Source organism: Colossoma macropomum, unplaced genomic scaffold (genome assembly GCF_904425465.1).
Source record: "Colossoma macropomum unplaced genomic scaffold, Colossoma_macropomum, whole genome shotgun sequence".
Lineage (NCBI taxonomy): Eukaryota > Metazoa > Chordata > Actinopteri > Characiformes > Serrasalmidae > Colossoma > Colossoma macropomum.
The window spans coordinates 221064-244106 of NW_023495808.1; the positions used below are offsets into that span (position 1 = coordinate 221064).

General features: G+C 38.9%; 1 protein-coding gene across 1 annotated transcript in view; it reads left to right on the forward strand.

Moving 5' to 3' along the window:
- Positions 1-19301: 19301 nt before the first annotated feature.
- basp1 (brain abundant, membrane attached signal protein 1) overlaps positions 19302-23043 on the forward strand; it is a 35560-nt gene continuing 31818 nt past the window's right edge. Inside the window, exon 1 of the mRNA XM_036563537.1 lies at positions 19302-19456. The gene's annotated coding sequence lies outside the window, so the exon portion shown is untranslated. The remainder of the gene's footprint in view (positions 19457-23043) is intronic.

Sequence of the window (23043 nt, forward strand, 5' to 3'; positions counted from 1 at the left end):
TTCCTGACGAGGGAACATGTTGGGATCTGCTTCACTGTTTTGTGACAGATCTCCAAATCTCACTCTCACCATGACTCACCAGACACTAGTAATGCAATAATTATTGTTATTAAGGTTAAGGTCAATGTCCTGAAAATGCAGGTCAACATGATTTTGAGTGTTTACAAGGTTTTAACTGTTCTTTGCTAATTTGGCCATGCTGAACACAAAAATGACAAAGGTAGACATATTTAGAATGATTTCATATTGAGGTTCTAATCAGAATAAAAGCTTTGTTATTCATACACTTCTAAGTAGTACACTGAAAAGCCACTTCCTTGAGTACACCTCAGCACTGCAGTGATACTGACATGGTGGTGGCTATGAGCTACTGCCTCTAACTTTACATCTACAAGATGGACCAACAAGGAAGGTGTGTACAATAGAGTGGACGCAATGTTTAAAAACCCTAGCAGCACTGTTGTGTCTGATCCACTCATACCAGCACAACACACACCAACACACCTTCACCACATCAGTGTCACTGCAGTGCTGAGAATGATCCATCACCCAAATAGTACCTGCTCTGTGGTGGTCCTCTGGGGGTCCTGACCATTGAAGAACAGGGTCAAAGAGGGTTAACAAAGCATGCAGAGAAACAGATGGACTATAGCAGTTTAGCCCTGCCCATTTACACTGAAGATATAAAGAGTGTTCCAGCCTAGACAGCTTTTTGAATGAGACAATACAATGCATCCAATTGGAACAGAGCTCATTTACATATTTCAGTCTTAAAGGCACAGTAACACAAACAGTCTGATCAGTTTCAAAGGAAAAAGAAAAGCTGGAAAATGATTATGGTAAAATGAATTCTGACTGTTTAGGTACATAAAGTACACATTGGTACACAAATGTTACCTCAAGAAAGGACCTCAAGAAAAAAGATACAATATAAGAACAATGTAGGATATGGTCCCGTTAATTGGCAGTGAGAAAACCTGATAGGATGGGAACAGTTGCCATCCTTTCTGAAATCTGTACAGCATAGTTTACAAACTCCTCTCAGCAAGTCTCATTTTGTTGAGCTCTGAAGTTGTTTTGACTTGGAGGGGATGACTGAAGAGTACTGCTGAACTAAAACGCATTTCTTCCTGAATGATCCTGATAAAAGAATATTTATAATATTTCTCAATAATCCTGTGATTTTGTTTTCCTGCTCTATCACGCCTGACTCATGAGTTGAATCAGGTGTGTCTGAACAATGAAAACATTCCGCTACACTGTCTAAGGCAGTTGTTTCCCATGACTCCATGACTGTGACAGAGAATCACAGTATCAGTGAGAGCAGACTGAAGGACCTGTCCCAACACCGAATGAACACTTACAGATCTTATCAGCATTAAGCTGGCATCACTGTAGGGGGTGGGCCTTGAGCCAGCAGGGCCTGGCCTTAACTGTTTCCTCTCTCTTCCTGCTGTTATGACTGCACTGGAAGCTGCAGTGACCATGAACAATGACTGTGAACCTTTGTCTGTAACTAATATGTGCACACAGAACACACAAAAGAAAATTTTATTGCTCAAAAGATGCTCCTTGATACTTCAGAAGACGTAATGATGATTCTCCTAAAATTCCCTTACAAAAAAAACATTAGACAAAATGGAGACATGAGATACATCTGGCCGAGATACAAATGATAACAGTTACTCATAGCATCAAGACTCAAAGGCTCTTAGTCTTGGATTAGAAATGGTTGAGTTCCTACTGAGATTCCTGTCTTTAGTTTAGTTGCAGATAAACATGAGCATTATTGTCTTGGCAAGTCTGAGCACAATGTATGACCTTATTGAGATCTCTACTAAGACTCAATCGAGACACAAGTGAAATCTCTTCTGTGGTTTTTCTTTATTGTGGGCTCCACTTTCCAAACTTGTGCTTGTTTGCTGTGGAGGCTAAGTGGCTGACCTTATATCCCAGAGAACAGCAGTGGTCAAGATGCTTTAATGTCACTCAAAGAAAAAGTGCGTGTTAGAACAAGACTGACCTTTAAGAAAATAAGGTCAATTGTAATAACATGGAGACAAGGGCTAGGTATCAAAATTCAATACCTTAATGGTACTGACAGAATTACTTAGGGGTAGGCAATATGATGATATTTTATCATTGTAGTGATAAATTATGTCACAATACACTTTTCTGAGCATATTGTGGATATCATCAGTACTTAAACAACTACATGTTTCATTATAAAAGGAGCACAATCATATCATGTATTACAAAAATATCTTGTATCATGATTTTTCCCATATCGCCCACCCCTGCTTCAGCACTACCAAGTATCAAAACATTCTATCATTCAGTACCAGATTTCAGTACTTAAGTAGTCAATCTCAGCATCCATTAGTCCATCAATCTAATTTGTTTGTGATCCATTACTGTCAGTAAATACATTCACTTTTAGCACTTCTCACTAATTTCTGCTTTAAGCCACACCTAGTTTCAGCTCTTCGCACCCATTTGTGCTTTAAGCCACACCCACTTACAGCGCCTCTCACTCATTTCTGCTTTAAGCCACGCCCACCCCCCACCTCTCACTCCTTTTTGCTTTAAGCCACACCCACTTTCAGTTTGATATTCAAAAAAGGTACTGTTCAGGAATAGCTATCGAAATTAAGGTATTAGTATTAATGTCGGACACCCAGCTCTACCCTTGCAAAAAAGACGCATACTTAAGTATGTCAAAAAGTTTATAGACAATACTAAAGGCATATTTTTATTTATTTTTAATTTATATTTTTATATTTTCATTTATATTTTAACATATACACTATGATTGAAGGGATTCCAAAAGTTTGGAATGATTGATTTTATTGATGTAAAACCACTTTTTTAATGATAAAATGATTCTTATAAAATGATTCTAAAATGAAACTTATTTCATACAAGTTTCGAACAGTTTGGAGGAACCTGTAAAAATGAAGACATTTTCAATGATAAACAGATTTGTAAATGATCTCAGAAAAAAGGTACCAAACTGGGTCAGTCACTGGACAGTACCCCTCTTGTCACTGAGGTGGTACCTTAAGGTGTACATCTTCGGTACTTTTAATATGAGTACATAATTGTATCATATTCCATTGAAATTATGTTTTTAAAGTTGGCACACACCCTGCCTTGTATCCAGGCTTTTTATTTTACTATTTTGTTTTAAAACATTATGTCATGAGGAGACACAAATACGTACCTTTCCCCTGGGAAAAACCCATTTAAGAAACACAGTCGGACCTTAAAACCATTGTTGTACTTTTGAGGGTAGGTGTTCCACTTTAGAACAGAAAAGCACTTATAATAAATATAATTTTAGTATGTATAAGTTGGGTTATTTCAAAGCAAAATATTTGTTAACATGTAAAGTGTATACTTAATTATGTTTTGTGAAATTATACTTAAATACAGCTTTTATTTGTTGAATATATTTAGGTTTATTTGAAATAAATTTAGTTATTATTTGATACAGTATAACTCAATAAGTAGCACTGAAATGTATTGCTACATCCAATATATTTATAATAAGTGTAATAATATGATATAATATGTAATAACAGTTCTGTCTGCAAATTACATTAAATCTTCTTAAATGCAACTAAAGAAAGCACTCAACAGCACAACTAAATACGCATATACACACACACACACACACACACACACACACATATATATATATATATATATACTTACAATTTTGTTATTACTGCGTTTCATTATGATACATTTAGTACAAACTAAACTATGTTAAAAGTGTAAACAAATATTTACTTTTCAAATTAAATAACTTTTGAGAACTACACATAAATGCATTTCTCTTTCACAAGGGTGGTGGACAGAGGCATAGACACACTCAAACTTGAAATAGCTTTCTAGACATTTGACCTATATCCCAGAGAACAATAGAGGGCAGGACATGTTTGTATGTGTGTGTGTGTGTGTGTGTGTGTGCGAGTGTGTGTGTGCATGTGAAAACAGGAATTTTACTTACCAAAAGTGACCTTCAAGTTTGTCTGGAGACAGACAAACTTGAGGCTGAGTGGATTTATGGATAAGGCTGACCTTTGACCTGTATGCCAGAGAACAACAGAGATCAAGACCTAAAGGTATTCAAGAGTGTTCTCTTCTGTGTTTGGTAACATGTTGCAGCAAAAGCCAACGGTTCACCAAATTCTTAAGACTGGCAATAAAGTCAGGTGCAAAGTTTAATTTACAAATTAGCTACATTTTTATCTTCTTCGTATGTTTTTTTTCAGCTGTCATTGCTGTTCTTTTTTCCCAAAAATGTTGACAAAACAAAAACTACCAATCTGAGAAAAAGAATAAGAAGAGAAGAATAAAAATGGCTCTTATTCATCAAAGCTGTGTAGAAAAAAGCACAGATTTTACCATCCTGAATGATGTACAAATGACTTCACATCTGATTCAGAAAACTTTCATACAATGACAAAACAAGCAGGCACAACTGGTGAATCAGCTTCAGTGCAAAGAAACAAGTGCCCGTATCATTTGCAACAGACAACAGACATGTCCTTTTATATACATATAATAAACATGAAGCATGCCCTAATTTATGCATATGTTTTGATAGCCAATAAAAAAATTAAAAAGTGTCAGTATCATGGGAAAAAGGTTGTGCCTATAGGTGTCATTTGGAGTCTAGGCTACTGGCCAGAGGTTAAATAGCTTTGTAGTACTAAAATTAGTATTAATATTCAAACTATAGTATTGAAATTATATTTGATAAAACAAGTGAAAAGAATAAATGAAAAGAATAAAACAAAAATATAGCACATCATTTTAAACTATTTCTCATGTTCTTGTTTGTAAATAAAAACAAAAAACAAAAACAAATATATATATATATGTATATATATATATATATATATATATATATATATATATATATATTATCATTAGAATAAATGCAAAACCTGGTTCCAGAATTATTCTTGACATCAGCGGCCATCACATGAATTTTTTCAATTCCATCAACAGCACGCCAGATTTAACATAATGAAGTACTGATTAGCCAAACCAGATATTGGTTTGCGACTGCAATTAATACTAGGCTGCTATTAGGAAAGGTTTGAAAATGGTTAAACACACTGACGTACATAAATCCACCACTTTTTGTACTAATGCTATATAAATAATAACAAAAATAAATTTCAGCCATGAGTTGGTACTCAAAAAAGAAGGAATACATGGAAGACCTTGACAAAAAATGTAAATTGCAAAGACGCTTTCACTGAATTTATAGAAGAACCGAGAAGATGAATCGCACTGTTTACCTAATATCACATGGCAGTAAAATTAAGCTTAAGATCATTCAATGCAGACTAGAGCCAGACATACAAGCAGGATTCAGGAAAGGCAGAGGAACAAGAGATATTATTGCAGATGTTTGTTGGATCATTGAAAAAGCCAAGGAGTTCAAGAAGAAAGTCAACATGTGTTTTATCGACTACAGCAAAGCCTTCGACTTTGTTGACTGCATAAAATTATGGAACGTCCTCAGAAAAGAGCATCTCATCGTTCTAATGAAGAATCTTTACACTGATCAACAAGCCAAGGTCAAGACAGAAAATGGACAAACAGACTGGTTTCACACTGGCAATATAGTCAGACAAGGCTGCATATTATTACTATACTTGTTCAACCTGTATGCAGAACATATACTAATGTGTATATACTAATGTGCTTCTCACAGGACTGGAGGAGGATGATCAAGGATTCAGGGTTGTCGGAAGAAACATCAATAACTTTTGATATGCAGATGTTTTAACCTTATGAAGAAGGTTAAAGAATGGAGTGGATGGGACTTCAGCTCAATATGAAGAAGACTAACGTTATGACGAGAGGAAAGACTGCTAACTTTACCATTGATGAAGAAGCTTTTGCCTACCTGGATCACTTATTAATAACAGAGGATCCAGCACTCAAGAAATATGACACAGATTAGTACAAGGATGAAGGAGCTTAATATGATCTTCAAATGCAATGATTTGTCTCTACAAAGATCAGAATTGTCTAGGTTTGTGGTCTTCTTTTTGTTTTTTTTTGTTTTTTTTCAGATGTGAAAGCTGGACAATGAACAAGCAAGACAGGACAGATATTGATGCCTTTGAACGTTGGTGTTGGCAAAGACTTTTGAGAGTATCTTGGAAGGCAAAGTAGACAAACGAAAGGATTCTCAATCAAATGAAGCCTTACCTCTCGCTCAAATCTTATTGTAGAAATATTATGAGAAGAACCACTTCATTAAAAAGACCATTATGCTTGGAAGAGTTGAAGGTAAAAGAGGAAGAGGACGACCAGCAGCAAAACGGATGGATACAATTAGAGGAATCATAAACAAGCCATTCAGAAGCCTGAAAACTCAGAAGACAGGATATTCTGGAGAAACAATGTCAGTCCTATTTTTTGTAAGTAAAGGCCAAATTTGACAAAACTTGAGTTGTGTGCTACAATTTAGGTCATGCCTTTAGCTCCTTTTGACTACAGGATGTTAGGAAAGTTCTTTTTACTTTAGTGTTCATATCACACACACACACACACACACACACACACACACACACACACAACTCAGATTCAAAGAGAATTTCAGCACAGGAACAGGAACACAAACATTTCCTTTGGCTTCAGATCCCTGATAAAGATTTAGTTCTTCCACAAGGAGAGAGAAAGAGAGAGAGAGAGAGAGAGAGAGAGAGAGAGAGAGAGGTGGTTTTCTCCTGGATGACACTTCAGTGAAGTTCATTCATCGTCCACAGGGACTATAAATAAATAAATAAAACCAAATACAAATATTCTGTTAACTCCTCAGATGCTACTGGACTGCTGGGCACTTTCAGAAGCCCAACACTGAGATCAGAGAAAAACCCTCAGGACAGTCAACAGTAGGCTTTGTTTACAATAAACACTTGTTTACAGTTAGCTGATTATATTATCTTAATTTGAGCTCTGTGTTCTCTAGTGGTCTGTTGGCATGGAAACATGTCCAAAAGCTCTTGGTTTTTTCTGCTGTGGTGTGTCATGGCTGCACTATGCGTGCCATGTTGGCAGCACATCTGGAGAAATTTAAGCTCAAATATCTTGCCCAAGGACAACAGCCACAGCTGTTACAACAAATTCATGATGAAATATGAATTATTTCTCACTCTTAGCTCATTGAAACAAGTGAGGAGTAACCAAAGCAGTGCCAGATTAAAGGTGCAGCAGCACCTCTCCCAGGTCCTAGCACCCTGATATTTTTGTAAATTGTGAATCTAGAGATGCAATGATTGAACAATGAAGAGTAAATGAGAAAAACTATTGTGATTTAAACTAATAATGTACTTTTATTTGGGGTGCTAAAGGACATCTAAAACTGGCCTAACAACTCTCTTGCACGCACTACCTGCAGCATTTGTCTTTTCTTGTTACTCCATCTCTCCTTATTTCCATCTCATCTAAATGGGCTGCCAGTTAAACAGGCTTCTCTGTTTTTGACTGTGATAGTCTTTGGCCTTTGTCTGTATCTTTTTAGTGCTACTAGACTGCCTAGAGATCACAATGTTATTTAGTACTGTGCAAAAGACAGTAGATCATTTAATTTATTTCATTAACTTCCATTCAAAATGGACAGTAAGTACAGGTTGTTCAGTTTTCAAAGTTAGGAAAAATCTGAATTTATTAGAACTACAGAGAAGCTTCGACAACTAAATATATCAATTATGATATCAATTATAATATTGATTTTTTCAGTATATAGTGTGTCCACCCTTTGTTTTTATTATACCTTCCATCTTACATTTGTTTCAGTTTTTTTTTTAAAATCTCCAAGGATATTTTTTCATACCTCCAAATTTTGGTCTTGGAAGTTCGTTGCATTTTCTGGTTCTCATAATCAAAGTAATCCCAAATACAGTCAGTGATGTTGAGGTCTGGACTCTGCGGTGGACACCCCTTTGTTCTAAGAACACACATTATCTTCTATTGCTGTCTTTTTCATTTTCTCTGTATGAGTCAATCTTGATTTTTCTATCTCTAAACGATGAAAGCTGTAAGTACTGTTTATCTGATGGTGACAGTTTTGCTGGTCTGCCAGGTCTTGCACGATTGTCAGGGGTCCCATTTTCTCAACAGAAACAGGGGAATGAGTTCCTCTCGCCAAAACCACGTTACCATGGAAATTTTTTGACATGGTGGCTCTCGTTTCATGAATCTTTTCTGCAAAGAATTTAAACTAGTTGTGGTCCGTGCACCGTCAGATGGGAAATAATTAAATGTTTGTTAAATTAAATGCTAGTAGCAAGGGGTTACATTAACTCTCAGAGTGAGATATAGGCCTAGACACTGAACCAGGATATCCCATTTTAAAACATTATTCCGGAAGTGTGTTTGAAACCATAGGTCACAAGTAAACAAGACGTCCTCACATGTTTGCTGACCGGTACTTCAAGTTTGCTTTCGGTACACACGTGGCGCTAAACACTCTATGATTGGATGCATATCAGTCAAATGGCTCTTTCCTGTTGCAGTTCTCATAACCTACCCAGTCTGGTTTATAAACCTGTATTTCAGCACAGTCTCATGCAGCTTTCAGGGAACTTTGAAAAATTCTTTTTTTCACAGCTTCCCACTAATTATTTAAAAAATTTGTAGGGTCATAATATAATAATTTCATACATTTTTCTACAACATTGTTTTATTTTACTAAAAACAGTGATTAGAAACTTTTGAATTGCGATTCCACACCTGTGAACACTAGTGTAACTATACATTTATATATATATATATCTATAATAGTTGCAATTCCTCACAGTACTATTACTTTATAAATAAGGCTTTGAGTAATATTTTACACATATTTTACCATCACTCAAGTGTGTGAACTGTATACTTTGTCTACCACTGGTGAAATGATAGAGTGTCACCTTGAATACTCTAATACAGAGGTCACCCACCCTCCTCCTGGTGGTCTACTGTCTACTGCAGCCACGACTGCTACTGCACCTCTCAACTCTGTCTGCTCAGAATATCAGCCGTTTCCAATTACTGCCAATCAGTAGGGACTATAAATAGGCCTGCCTATCCAATCAGTCTTTGGGAAGTCTCGCAATGCTAAGCTCTTTGTCCTGTTGTTCACTATGTCTGGAATATGGTGCATTTTATCTGTGTCTCCGAGACATTGCATTATTACATCCACCTTCTTGTACAGTTTAATTCCCCGTATCTCCTTAATTTCAAAAATGTATAATCCACATCCCCCTTTTGTTTGCTGACACCAAAACACTTTAAATGGAATGAAAATGATCTGGAATGAAAACTATGCCTGAAGCAAGAAACAAAAATGTTTCAGGTGAACTGAAAAGTGTCACCCCTCAATGAGCTTTTGCTTTAAGTCAGGGTTTGCTAACCAGTACTCCAAGTTTATTTTCAAAGCAACAAAAAAGTTGACTTAATACTAATAGCTGACTTAGCAAAGAAAGCTAGCATTAGATTAGTAACCACTAAGAATGTTGTGCAGATCTGATCCGCAGCTACCAGAAGTGCTTGCTTGAGGTTATGGCTACCAAAGGAGATTCAACCAGTTATTAAATCCAAAGGTTCACTTTGAATGTTTAATTGATGTGCCCAATAAAGACATGACAAATTTTAACGGTTTGTTTGTTATTAGCTTTAGCAAATTTTATTTGTCAATACTTGTAACTTAGATGAAGAACAGATCACATTTTATGATCAATTAAAGCAGAAAACTAGGTAATTCCAAAAGGTTCACATACTTTTTTGCCACTGCATTTGCTATAGAGAGATAATTAAGCTAGCTAGTGATCAAATGAAAACACAACAATGCTTATATGTGAAATGTGACATCATCAGTATAGTTAATATGTGGCAAACTAATGCAAACTGATTTCACATATTTTGCACTGCCCAGAATACACAGCGGGTGAAATAAGTATTGAACAGGTCACCAATTTTCTAAGTAAATATATTTCTAAAGGTGCTATTGACATGAAATTCTCACCAGATGTCGGTAACAACCCATCCAATCCACACATGCACTCAAACTCAAACCATAGATGTCCATAAATTAAGTTATGTGTAATAATGAGAAATGACACAGGGAGAAAGTATTGAACACATGAAGAGAAAGAGGTGCAAAAAGCCATGGAAAGTCATGACACCAGCTGAAATCTATCAGTAATTAGAAAGCAATCCTGCCACTTAGTGCAAATTAATATCAGCTGGTTCAACGGATGGCCTATAAAAAGGTGTCTCATGACCAAGGTGCCACACAAGAAACATCTCATGATGGGTAAAACGAGTGAGCTCTCTCAAGACCTTCGCAATCTTATTGTTGCAAAACATACTGATGATATTGGTTACAGAAGAATTTCTAAACTACTGAAGGTTCCAGTGAGCACTGTTGGGGCCATAATCTGGAAGTGGAAAGAACATCATTTCACCATAAACCGGCCACGACCAGGTGCTCCCCGCAAGATTTCAGACAGAGGAGTGAAAAGAATTATCAGAAGAGTTGTCCAAGAGCCAAGGACCACTTGTGGAGAGCTACAGAAAGACCTGGAATCAGCAGGTACAACTGTTTCAAAGAAAACAATAAGTAATGCACTCAACTGCCATGGCCTGTATGCACGCTCACCACGCAAGACTCCATTGCTGAAGAAAAAGCCTGTTGAAGCGCGTTTAAGGTTTGCTCAACAACATTTAGGCAAGCCTGTGAAATACTGGGAGAATATAGTCTGGTCAGATGAGAACAAAATTGAACTCTTTGGATGCCATAATACACACCATGTTTGGAGGTCAAAAGGCACTGCATATCACCCCAAAAACACCATACCAACAGTGAAGCTTGGAGGTGGGAACATCATGGTGTGGGGCTGTTACGGCATACGGCACTGGCACGCTTCATATAATTGAAGGAAGGATGAATGGAGAAATGTACCGAAACATTCTTGATAAGACAATGATCCCAAACACACAGCCAAAGAAACTCTCAATTGGTTTCAGAGAAAGAAAATAAAGCTGCTAGCATGGCTGACCAATCACCTGACCTGAATCCAATTGAAAATCTATGGAAGGAACTAAAGCTCAGAGTTCATAGAAGGAGCCCACGGAACCTTGAGGATTTAAAGAGTGTTTTTGTGGAAGAATGGGCCAAAATCACACCTGAGCAATGCATACAACTAGTTTCTCCATACAGGAGGCGTCTTGAAGCTGTCATCACCAACAAAGGCTTTTGTACGAAGTATTAAATCAATTTCAGTAAGCGTGTTCAATACTTTTTCCCTGTGTCATTTCTCATTATTACACATAACTTAATTTATGGACATCTATGGTTTGATTTCTTTGCATGTGTGGATTGGATGGGTTGTTACCGACATCTGGTGAGAATTCCATGTCAACAGCACCTTTAGAAATATATTTACTTAGAAAGTTGGTGACGTGTTCAATACTTATTTCACCCGCTGTATTTCACTGAGCATTTCACTGCATCTCCCCAAGTACTTTTCTTGTCTTTCTGTTTCAGTTTTGCTTTTTTCACTTTTTGCCACTGTTGTCTTTCTGTGATTGCTTTTATCGTCATAGCAGTGCAAAAACTAGTGTAGAACTTTGCCTGTTGTTTAAACCAGCAGACTAATCCTCTCTATAAAAGCCAATAATTGACAAACTAGTTAGTACGATTTGAGCTTGGTCAATTTGCCTCCCTAAATTGCTACAAAAATATAGACTTGGTTTTGGCATTTAGAGTTTGTTAGAGCGTTCTTGTGCTGGAGGAAAATGAGGGTCAGCCACAGCAAGGCATTCTCATAAATGCACCGTTGATGGTCCACAATAACCAGGTCCAAACCCTACCAGTCCACCAGAAATTCTCCCAGTGCTCCTGATTACCCACTTTGGCATTGATCTTAGACATAGTGATGATCTTAATGATCACATTCTGGTATTTTATTTAGTCTTATTAATTGTTGGAAAATGTTCTAATTAAGAAAATGTTTTTCCTGTGTTAAAGCATGCCCTGCCCCCCCCAACCCCAGCTGCCAAATCACTCTTATGCCCTTGGTCAGATGTCTTAGATTGGTGTTGGAACTGTTCCGGAAGGCAAATCTTCCAGGAGAAGGGCTTGTGATAACCGTTGGCCAAATTGTTAAGATAATCTCAAAGCTATAACATTTTCTGGAAACTCCTGGAAAGTCAGAAAATGTGAAGGAATTGGACACATTTGACTTCAAGGCTTAGGTAATGCTTTCGTCAGCTAACTGATGTGTATATACACACACACACACACACACACACACATACATATATATATATATATATATACACACACACACACACACACATATATATGTATATATCGTATCTCCAATGTGGTAACTTTACAGGAGAAGGAACATACTTTACTTTTATTGTAAGTCAATGGAACCAGACATTTTTCTAAGTACTTTTGGGCTGTTTCTTTTGATCTATTCACCATGAAACTTACACACAATGTAAGGACAACAGGCATTTTCGAATAATGCCAAAAATGAAAAATGACAAAAGTGCAGATACATTTATCAGGAATTTAATTTTTAAATGAAAACTTCAAAATTGTTTTTATGCCACTACTGAAATACAACTTTTAGTCCATAGGCAGAGCCTTAATTTAGCCACACCCCTGCATTTTAGGAAGTGAGGCTGCATCCCTGTCCCTCATAACTACATGATGAGCAGTTAGATCCCACTGTTTTGAAGTAAATATGCCCCAGAGTCTGAAAATCAGTGTAACATTAAGAATTGTCACTAACAAAACACGTATTTTCTGCAAATAAGTATTTCAATAAAAAACATTATGTGTGATTGTATGTGTGTACAACTGTCATGTACTGTCATGGCTAGTATTTTTTGAGTTATACTCAAAATTAATGGAAATTGTCACTACTGAAACAGGTAAAGTTGTGGTAGTGTGATGATTACCTTGGTAGTGACAAAATGGGATGTTCCCTCATTTATATTAATAAAATAACATTATTTACAAGTAATGTATAGGGTTGCTCAAAGCAAAAAGATTTAGCCTAAAGTCAAAGTCAGTTAAACATCCAAAATATGTCTTCAACTCTGACATTGAACTATGTATGATCCATACAGAGAAATAGAGTATGGTAGAATACACTCTATTTCATGACTGTCCTGCAGTTTTCTAAATGTGTGTAATGACTTTAGAAGCACCATTCAGAGACACAAAGGCACACACATACATTCTCCACAGCTTCTGGCTGACCCATGTAATCAGAGTCTATTTCACTTCACTGGAACGCTCAGCATTCCCTACCTCATCCTTTCTCTGTCTCTCTCTCTCTCTCTCTCTCTCTCTCTCTCTCTCTCTCACACACACACACACACACACACACACACACACACACATTTCGTATACTGTATTTGTTTTCTTATACAAAATAACACATTTTCTGCATATGTCCAGCATGTTTTACAGTTCATCAGTTCATACAGATGTTAAAGTTAAAGGACACTTTAAAGGGACGTGACAAGGCACATAATGGACATAAATCAGCAAAGAAACATGCTTCCCTACTTTATCCACACACACTTCCTGCCACTACCATGTCAGTTTCACTGCAGTGTTGAGAATGATCCACCATCTGGATAATACCTGCTCTGTGGTGGTCTGATCCTGACCATTGATGAACAGGATAAAGGGCAGCTAACAAAGTATGCAGTGAAAAAGATGGACTACAGTCTATAATTGTAGAACTATAAAGTGCACCTACATTGTAAGTGGACCTCATAAAATGAACAAAGAATAGAATAGAATAGAATAGAATAGAATAGAATAGAATAGAATAATTAGGTTAATAATAAAGTGGTCACTGGCATCTAGAAATAAAAAATATATTAAATTAATTCAAATTAAAACAGCAACCAAACAAATTAAGGATCAGTTGTAAAACTAAAGCTGGAAGTCCATCTGGAAAATGAGTTAAAGCAAAGCAAAAAGGTTTTCATTCTGGGTGGGTGACAGTGGCTAAGGAATTTGACTAGAATTTCCATCCTCTCTGACATAGATATGTAGCCATGCTGTGCGGCTATCTACCAGCTATCACCACAGCTCAACTTGATTTGATTGTTGTTTATCTGTTTACTCATAATGTGTGTAAATCATACATATTCAGGTCGTTTCAGGTCGTTTGCAAACTGGGTTCCATCTTGGTCACAGTTCTGCAGAGATTAAGGTTTTCCCTCATCTAATACTGTGAATTCAATTCATAAAGGGTTGGCTAATTACCTGATGAGTTGAATGAGGTGTGTTTAATGAAGCAGAATGCTGAAGTATGAAGTGCTGGACAGGAGTTATTAAACTTAATAGCAGCAACAACTGCAACCAAATGTTTGCTATAACTGGAAATCAGTGTTTCAAATCACTGTGGAGGAATTTTGGCCCACTCTTCTTTGCAGAACTGCTCTAATTCAGCCACACTGGAGGGCTTTTGAGCTAACTGCCTGTTTAAGGTTCTACCACAGCATCTCAATTATGTTTAAGTCGGGACTTTGACTTGGCTACTCCAAACCTTAATTTTGTTTCTTTTCCATTCAGAGGTAGACTTACTCTTGTATGGAGAGGAATTCGTGCCAAATTGAAAAGAAATCACTACAGGGGGAAAACGTGAAATGCAATGCACACATGACATTACTTTTCCATAGGGGCATGCAGAATTTCTGCCAAAATGAAAAACAAATTTTCTGTTACTTTGTTTTCATGTCACTTCACCTCTTTACTGAAAAACAATACATGAAGATTCACAATTTAAAAACAAAATACAGTCCCCCTGGAAACATAATAAAGGCACGACTATACTGCTGTCCCCTGTGCAGTACTTAAAACAACGTTAAATCAATGTAATAGGTCTTTTACTTTTCATTTTGGCACATTTTTCTCATGTTGATGTTTAAAGGCAATCTCATGTGTGCGTTGCATTTCACTGTTTTGGTTGCATTTCAATGAGGGAAATACAATTGAGGTTCAAAAAAAAGAGTTAAAGCGACATGAAAACAATGTAACAGGTTTTGCTTTTTCATTTTGGCACGTGCTCTTCATGTCACTTACGGAAAAGTAAGAGCATGTGTGCGCTGCATTTCAATGAGGAAAATCTGTTTAAAGTACTGCATAGTGGAAAGTTGTGCCTTCATAATATTTCAAGGCAGATTGCATTTAATTCTGACACAAATTCAGCATTTTGTTTTTAAACTGCAAATCCTCACACATGGCTGTTTAGTAAAGGGGTCAAGTGATGTTAAAAAAATGTAATAGTGGTTTTGTTTTTCATTTTGGCACATATTCTGTGTTTCACTGTGGAAAAGTAATGTCATGTATGCATTGCATTTCACATTTTTTTTTCCACTGTAGTGACTGCTTTTCAATTCCTCTCCAGATTCTTCTCTATACTCTTGTTCTTCAGATTGTTGTCTTGCTGCATAACCAAATTGTGCTTGAGCTTCAGATCACAGACTGATGACCGGACATTCTACAGTAGGGTTTTCTGCTAAAGAGCAGATTTTGTGGTTCTGTCAATTATGGAAAGTGGCCTAGGCCCTGGAGCAGTGAAGTATCCCCACACCATCACACTTCCACTACCATGTATGACTGTTGGTAGGATGTTCTTGTGAAATGCTTTACGACAGATATAATGATACCTCTCTCCAAAAACGTTCCATTTTGACTTATCAGTCCACAGAACACGAAATGCCTGGAGGTCAACAATTTTTTTTGGCAAATGTGACACAAACATGAATGCTTGTGTCACATTTGTGAAAAAAATTTTGGTTGATTAGCAGTGATTTTTACTTTGCAACTCTCAGATTTTTGCCTGGTCTTCTAATGGAGGAATCATAAATGCTAACATTATCTGAGGCGAGCAAAGCCTGCAGTTCTTTAGGTGTTCTTCTAGGTTCATGGATAACTTACCGCTGTGCTCTTGGAGGAATTTTGGTAGGCAGGCCACTCCGGGGAAGATTCACCACTGTTCCAAGTGTTCCCCATTTTGTAAAAGTACATAGGAAGGTAATTGTAAAAAGTGAAATGGTACATTTAGCTTCTTTTAGCTTTAGCTTTGGTTCAACATCATCTTCACTTATAAAGTGTTTCTCATTAAAGTGTATCAGGGATGTCCTGTCCAAGCTTAATGCTCTGTCTGCTCTGTCCAACACCATCTGGTCCCCCCTTGCCATGGCCGGCGTCAAAGAAATTTCAGCTGTACGAAGTGCTCCCATGTGGAGACTTACCTAATCAGGCGATCCTCTGAAGTGAACTGATTGAATTTCTTTGCTGTGTTTACATCAGTAATTTGCAGAATGCGTTTGTCTCTTTTCAGACCGTCCTTGATCTGCCCATACGAGGTGTGATGCCATTTGATACAAAAGATGTTCTCTTTTAATCTGCTAATCCTTCCTTTAAATTGGCCAACCAGTTAACTTTGGACTGGCTTGACATTTGGCTTCAATTACCTGGCTACTCTGTTTTTTTTGTTGCATGTGTTTGTCACATGAGCCACTTTGCCTCCTCTGCCTGTAATTTAACACACCTGACTCAACGCTCCAACTGATCAATAAGCCTTTCATTCATTTTAAAGTGGTTGTGTTACAGCAGGAAACAAACAGATGCTCTAGTCTTCTCGGGACTTGCAGACACAGAGACTTATGCAGCTTGCAAGTGGGGGAATAACTCGTTCACCCAATCTTAATGTTCATGTGGTTTATGTGAGGGATAAGCAGAACACTGAGGTTGTGAAATTGGTGTTATAGTTAGCGAGCTGGCATCTATAAGTTTTGGCCTATTTTACTGGTGTTTTGCCCTCATATGAAGCAAAGAAAAATGTGGGTTATCTGTACATGTTTCAAATTTACAACACCATTAGCATTTACTATATTTGTACAGTTTATCTGATTGTGTTCTGTTATTTGCCTGTTCGCTTCCATCCTCCACCATGATGACAATAGTGCTGCCATTGCAACTTGGACAATTTGTGTAGTGTTGAAGATTTCGATGCACCCAACTTCATCATTCAACTTCGAAGGGTCTTCATGTGGTTCCTCCTGGTGGCAAACTCACTTTTCTGACAAAAAGAGAGACCACTTGAAAGCAGAATTCAAATACGTGTTAAAATATGTGTAAAATAAGTCCACAGAGCTGTAGAGCTGTTTATTCTGCTGTTCATTTAGGCCGGGGCTCCTCAAAATTCATAGCAAATGCCTCTGATGACATAAATGAAACAGGAGAAATTTAGATGGGCAAACAAAGAATATCTTCCAAAGAAAGTAACACACATTTCAAATTTTTAGATTTTGGTCATGGAAATAAGTCGAGCCAAAGTCCCCTCTCATTCACTGTAAAGCCAGGGTGCGGAGATCAAAGTCCAGCCCCACATGCTGCACTCATTGTCCTGCAGTCCACAATTGCGAGGACTGTGAGGCTGTTTTTTTCATTTTTCATTTTGGCAGTCAAAGGGGTGCTCACTAGTGCCCTATATCCACCCTTGCTGAAGACCTTGGTGAGCACTGCAATGATGCAGACTCAGCACACCAATCAGACCAATCAGAGCAGGTGGTTTTATTTACAGCTGTCTGGCCAACATCATGGAGAGGAAGATATTCAGATGTGAGTAGAAATATATTTGTTTATTAATTTAACTTGTCATTAAGTTGTTTTGCTTGTAATCTGAATTAAGCCACCGTAGATGGGCAAACACAAGTACGACTTATGACGGGGACAGCACATTCAAAGCCTGCACGTTAAACAAGTCTGCCACAAATGCATATTTTTAAACTAAGCACCATACACACACACACACACACACACACACACCAGTTTATTTATATAGCGCTTTTTACAACAGGTGTTGTCACGACAAGTTGAGCAAACCAATGGTGACAGTGGCAAGGAAAAACTTCCTAAGAGCAAGAGGAAGAAATCTTGACTTAAAGACTCAAAAGGGGAACCCATTCTCCTCTGGCAAACGATAACAGCAGATAATAAATATACAGTCCATCATTACATCAACAGAAAAGACTATTCCCTCTTGCATATAAAGATTCCAAGATGGTTCTTGGCTTTGAGGTGTTCTAGGAAATATCAATAATTGCTATAGAACCTTTACACTATATGAAGGTTCTTCAAACTTCTTTACACTCATGCAAAAATCATTCTTAAAAGCAGTGGTTCTCAAACCAGTCTGATTTTTGCTGTACTGTACATTTCCTAGCGTTAGTGTTAGTGCCTCACATCTGGATGCAGGTGCTTGACTGCAGTACACAGTAGCCAGAGATCTGAATCCGTTTGGCGGTGATGAACACAGGCCTGGTGTTATTGTTCCATCTAGTGGTCATTTTGTGAATAACAAGAGAATACACAACTCCATACAGACGGTTTAATGGCGCGCAGCACTAGTGCAGTTGTTCTTTTCCCCAGGTGCATGTGCGAGAGAATGTTTCTCTCTGTTGTCCCTGAGGACCTCCATTGTTAAACAGGCGATCGAGAATCACCTTAGTCTATTCTCTTATCTTGAAATAATAAAATGTTTGTGATGCACGTGAGTGATGATAGCACAAGATAAAAGTAACTTGATATGGGTTACTTTTTTTAAGGGTTACTGCATCAGCTCGCAGTGGCAGGTTTCCTCTCGCATAGGAAGCTGATGTTAACTCCGAGATCGCACCACCTTCTCTTTGTTCTCTCCCTCCTTCTCTTTCCCTCTTTTCTCTGCCTATCCTTTCTCCCTCCCACCCCCCAAGAAAAGGGTCATTCAGTTCACTACTGCAGCACCATCGGTAACCGGCCAGGGGGCGGGAAGAGACTAGTTTAGTATCGGTGATGCTGCGCGTGCACGCGCGGTCTGAATCCCGTATATGGAGCGAGCGCTTCTGACGCGCGCACGTGCCGCCAACACAGTGGCTTCAGTTTAAACGCTGTAAAAACGCTCTTTTTTAAATCTGAAACACAAACTAGAACTGTTTGTCCTTGTCTTATCTGTATCATGGTTCTTCGTTTTATTTTAGTGCTCAATCGTATGAATTACATTGAGTAAAAATAAAAGAAAAGCATGTTTTTATATTTGTCTCTAAGTGTGCATTAAGACAAATTGCTGGTATGTTTGATCTCTGTGAGATGCTCCTGTCCCAGCTGGAGGCAGGAGCGCGCGCCCCTCCCCCCCCCACTCCATCCACCCCCGGGCCGAACAGCGCACCCCCCCCCTTACCCACCCACCTCCATGCGCGAGAGTGTGCGCGCGCGAAAGAGAAATGCAGCGCGAGCTTTAGACTGGACAGCCCGAATAAGCACCATCCGCCGCCACGCGCACGAGGGAAAAAGGCAGCAAAAAAGCGAGCAGATACTCGAGACAGGGTCGCCAGGGAAAGACCACCGCCGACGGTAAGATCAGTCCACTCCGTTAGAACCCCCTTTTAATATTCCCATTATTTTATCTTTTTACAGCTCGTTCTTTGGAAGGTTTTTCTGTCATGTTGAAACATTTTGATACGGATCTGAGTTAAATCGCAGACTTTCTGTCAGTGGTGGTGAATCAGTGGGTGAATGGGGCGTATTGATCATATCACACGATTTCGAATCGAATTTGGGTTGAAATACTGTGGAATCAAGGCTGAGAGCGGAGAGAGGGGCGTGTACCGTGCAGCCTCGCAGCCTCTCTGTCTGACTGACACGGTGGATTGTACTCGGATCGAGCGCTTCAGCCGCCATTCATACCATTTTAAGCCTTTAAACTACCGCACGCGTCTGATCACTGACACTGATTTAATATGCCGCTTGTTGACCTGTAGTTAATTAATTAAACTAGTTCTTTGGTTTCAGCAGACATTTGTAATTGGAATGCATCTAAACAGGAATGCCATTTGTTTTGAAAACTGATGACGTTTTAAATGTTCACCCAAAAACCAAAAAACTGGCAGAAACGTCCATCTCCACCACACCCCTTTGTCTTAGTGTGGAGGTGTGACACATTTTGCAGCGCTACGTCTAACTGGCACACAAGCACGCGCTGGCGGGCGCGCGCATATATACGCGCGCACTAGCGCGCACAATACCGTTCATATAAAAGGGCATGAATAATGCATATCATGAACACATTTGCTTTATCTGATCGCACTGTCTTTTATTTCTGAAAAAAGGAGTATCTGGCAACTAAAACATTGACAACCATTAAAATGAATTCTTGCTTTCGACCGCCTTTTTGCACACGTTTCAGAGCGTAGACTGTCTTTTGTTGTACGTTTGTGATCACTCTTTTTTGTGTCGAATTTCATCAGTAATTGCCCGATCCTTTGTCTCAGTGGAGCGCATGCGCAGTGCGTGCAGGGTGTGGATGGAGAATTGATGGGCTTTTTTTTTGTTCAGCAGATTGGCGCCTAATTTACGTGCCCGTCACTTCAGCTCACGGGCTTTTTTTTTTAGATTGGTCAGCTTTAGTGTATTACAGTTGTTGACCTGCCGTTTGAGTACAGACCTACATTAAAGCTCTTGAAGAGGCGCTGCAGACAATGAGCCGAGTGGCCAGACGGTCTGCCCGAGCAGTGTGGACGCTCCAAGCGCGCGCTAAAAAAACCCCGTAAGTGCCATCAGAGCATCATTGGCTTCACAAACACCCCCTCGATTAAATCCGTTAAGCAAACCCGCCAGTCTATCAGCCTACAGTTGGTGGAGCTCTGAAGAACGAGACTGGCGCGGTTTGAACAATGGACCAAGCGCACGCGTTCTTTGTGACTTAAAGGGGAATTCCATTTTTTTTTTCAAAATTTGAAAAGAGTTAAATCCTTGTAAACAAAAAAGTCATTCAGAGTGGTATGATGTGAAATGGCTCACTGTAGAGATTTCTTTACAGTGGTGGTGATGGAAACCAGGGGTCGCCGTCTGCATAGCACAAATATCGCCATTTTATTTACTATCCAGAGCCACCCGTGAACCTACACATCTTCTGAGTTTTATATTTAATGATGATGATGGTAAAATAGTGGAAGTTTTCTTTGGGGTCTATGTTGCCTCACAACGTCCTGAATGTATCCCTCCACCATGAATGAATTAAATAATACCCTGTGTTTTAGAGCCAGAATCGTCTCAAAACAATCGTAAATGAATGTTTCAGACGTCATAGTATTCATAACCGTTTTATGTAATAACTGTCTGTGAGGGAGCTGCCAGAGGTGGACGTCTGGTTCCCATCACCACTACTGTGAGCGATTCTGACTCGGTAAGTTTCTCTAGCAGGGTACATTTTAACACCAAACCGCTCTGAATGACCGTTTACATCGTAACCATTTACTTATGCAGAAACTTTGAAAAATCAGCGGAGTGTCCCTTTAAGCGCTTCATGATTTGTCGGCTCGCGGCGCAACGAAACGCCGACTGAGTGAGTCACGCACGCCTGAGCCAGCACGCGGGGGGAGTCGCGCGCGGAATACTAAACCGAGACACGTTCCTAGAGTGTCCGGACTGGGTCTCGAGGCTGATCGGAGCGACCAGACACCGAAATCGGTACGAAGCTGAAGTCAGCGTCTTATTCGGCAGCATCATGTTCGAATTTCATCGTTCCACCTTAAATGATGCAGCCTCAGGCGCCGGAATGCAACTGCTGCACCATTTAAGGTAGAACGGGAAAAATCGAGCAAGAAAGCTGCCGAATAGGAAGCCAACAAGCCCGTGCAAGTCCTGGCTTTCGAAAGCAAAGCCAGCGACGGAAAATAAAAGTTGTCGTTTTTTGTGTCCAACGCGAGCGCGCGTATCACGTTCCTGAAAAAGCAGCGTCTTATTGAATTAGCAGAGGCGCGCGCGGGCGCCGCGGCAACAGTTGATAAATGTGAAATGGCGAATCAGAGCGACGGATCAACAGTTGGGAGGCAAAATGGCGAATTCCGCGCATTGTTGGGGAGATAATGCAGGAAAGATGCGGAGAGAGATGCGCAAACAGAGACAGAGGGGGAACATGGGTATCAGTGTGACGTTAAAGGTTCTAGAATCTCTCACAAATCATTCATCATTCACTGATCCAGAGCAGAAGATAGAACCTCATTTGAAGAATTATTAGAACCTTTTAGAAATGTTTTATTTCTCTGTTAAAGCGTCAGCCTCTGTAAGACTGTTTAACGGGCAAATGTGGGAAATTGTATTGCACTGAATAGAAGACATTTTTTTCTAAACAACAGAGGTAACAGAGGTAAGACAAATGCAAACTTCTGACAGTTCTAATTAATTATTTGAACACAGTCAGCACTAAACAAATTCACTCAGGGCCTGGTTGCCACAGTTGTACATAAGTTCAGACATAGGCTAGCTATGATGTAAATGTTTACGTTAAGTTCAGGTTTATACATTACTAAATCAAACCCAGTCACTTAATACTTACACCGCCCCCTAAGTAGTTGTAATTGTCAGGGGACCAGTGGAAACCACATTAAACACACAAAGAAGATAAAAGAAAGTGACTGTTTTGGGTAAGTAAGCTTGAAGCTAAATGCTGTTTGCTGTCATTTTACTGACCGCTCTAGTCATCACCCTAACATGAAGTTGGCACCTGCAGCTTCAGTTCAGTGAGAATCAACAGCTACTGAAATGTCTACACTAATGCTACTGTGTTGGTTAGCTAGCAACTGTCGTATGAAATAGCTGCATATTCAGTCGTCGTAAGGAAGGAAACATTAAAGAATTAAAGAAAGATAACAGACGGGTATTCAGTTTTATTCAGTTCAACTTGTACACCTCGTTCACTTCTATACTGAATATTTTTACCATGGAAAAAGTCTGAGCGAGCTGCCGTCATACACGTTTATGGACTGGTTATCATCATGTTCACGCAATGTACAGTTCAGTAGTACTAGTTAAGATATGACTTCAGGATTTGGGATGCAGCCAAATTTAGTAGAATGAACTAGTGTTAACTAAGAGCTTAGAAAGGACTTTATGCACAAACATGAGTACAAACTTGCAGTGTAGTCCGGTGCCTGTACTGC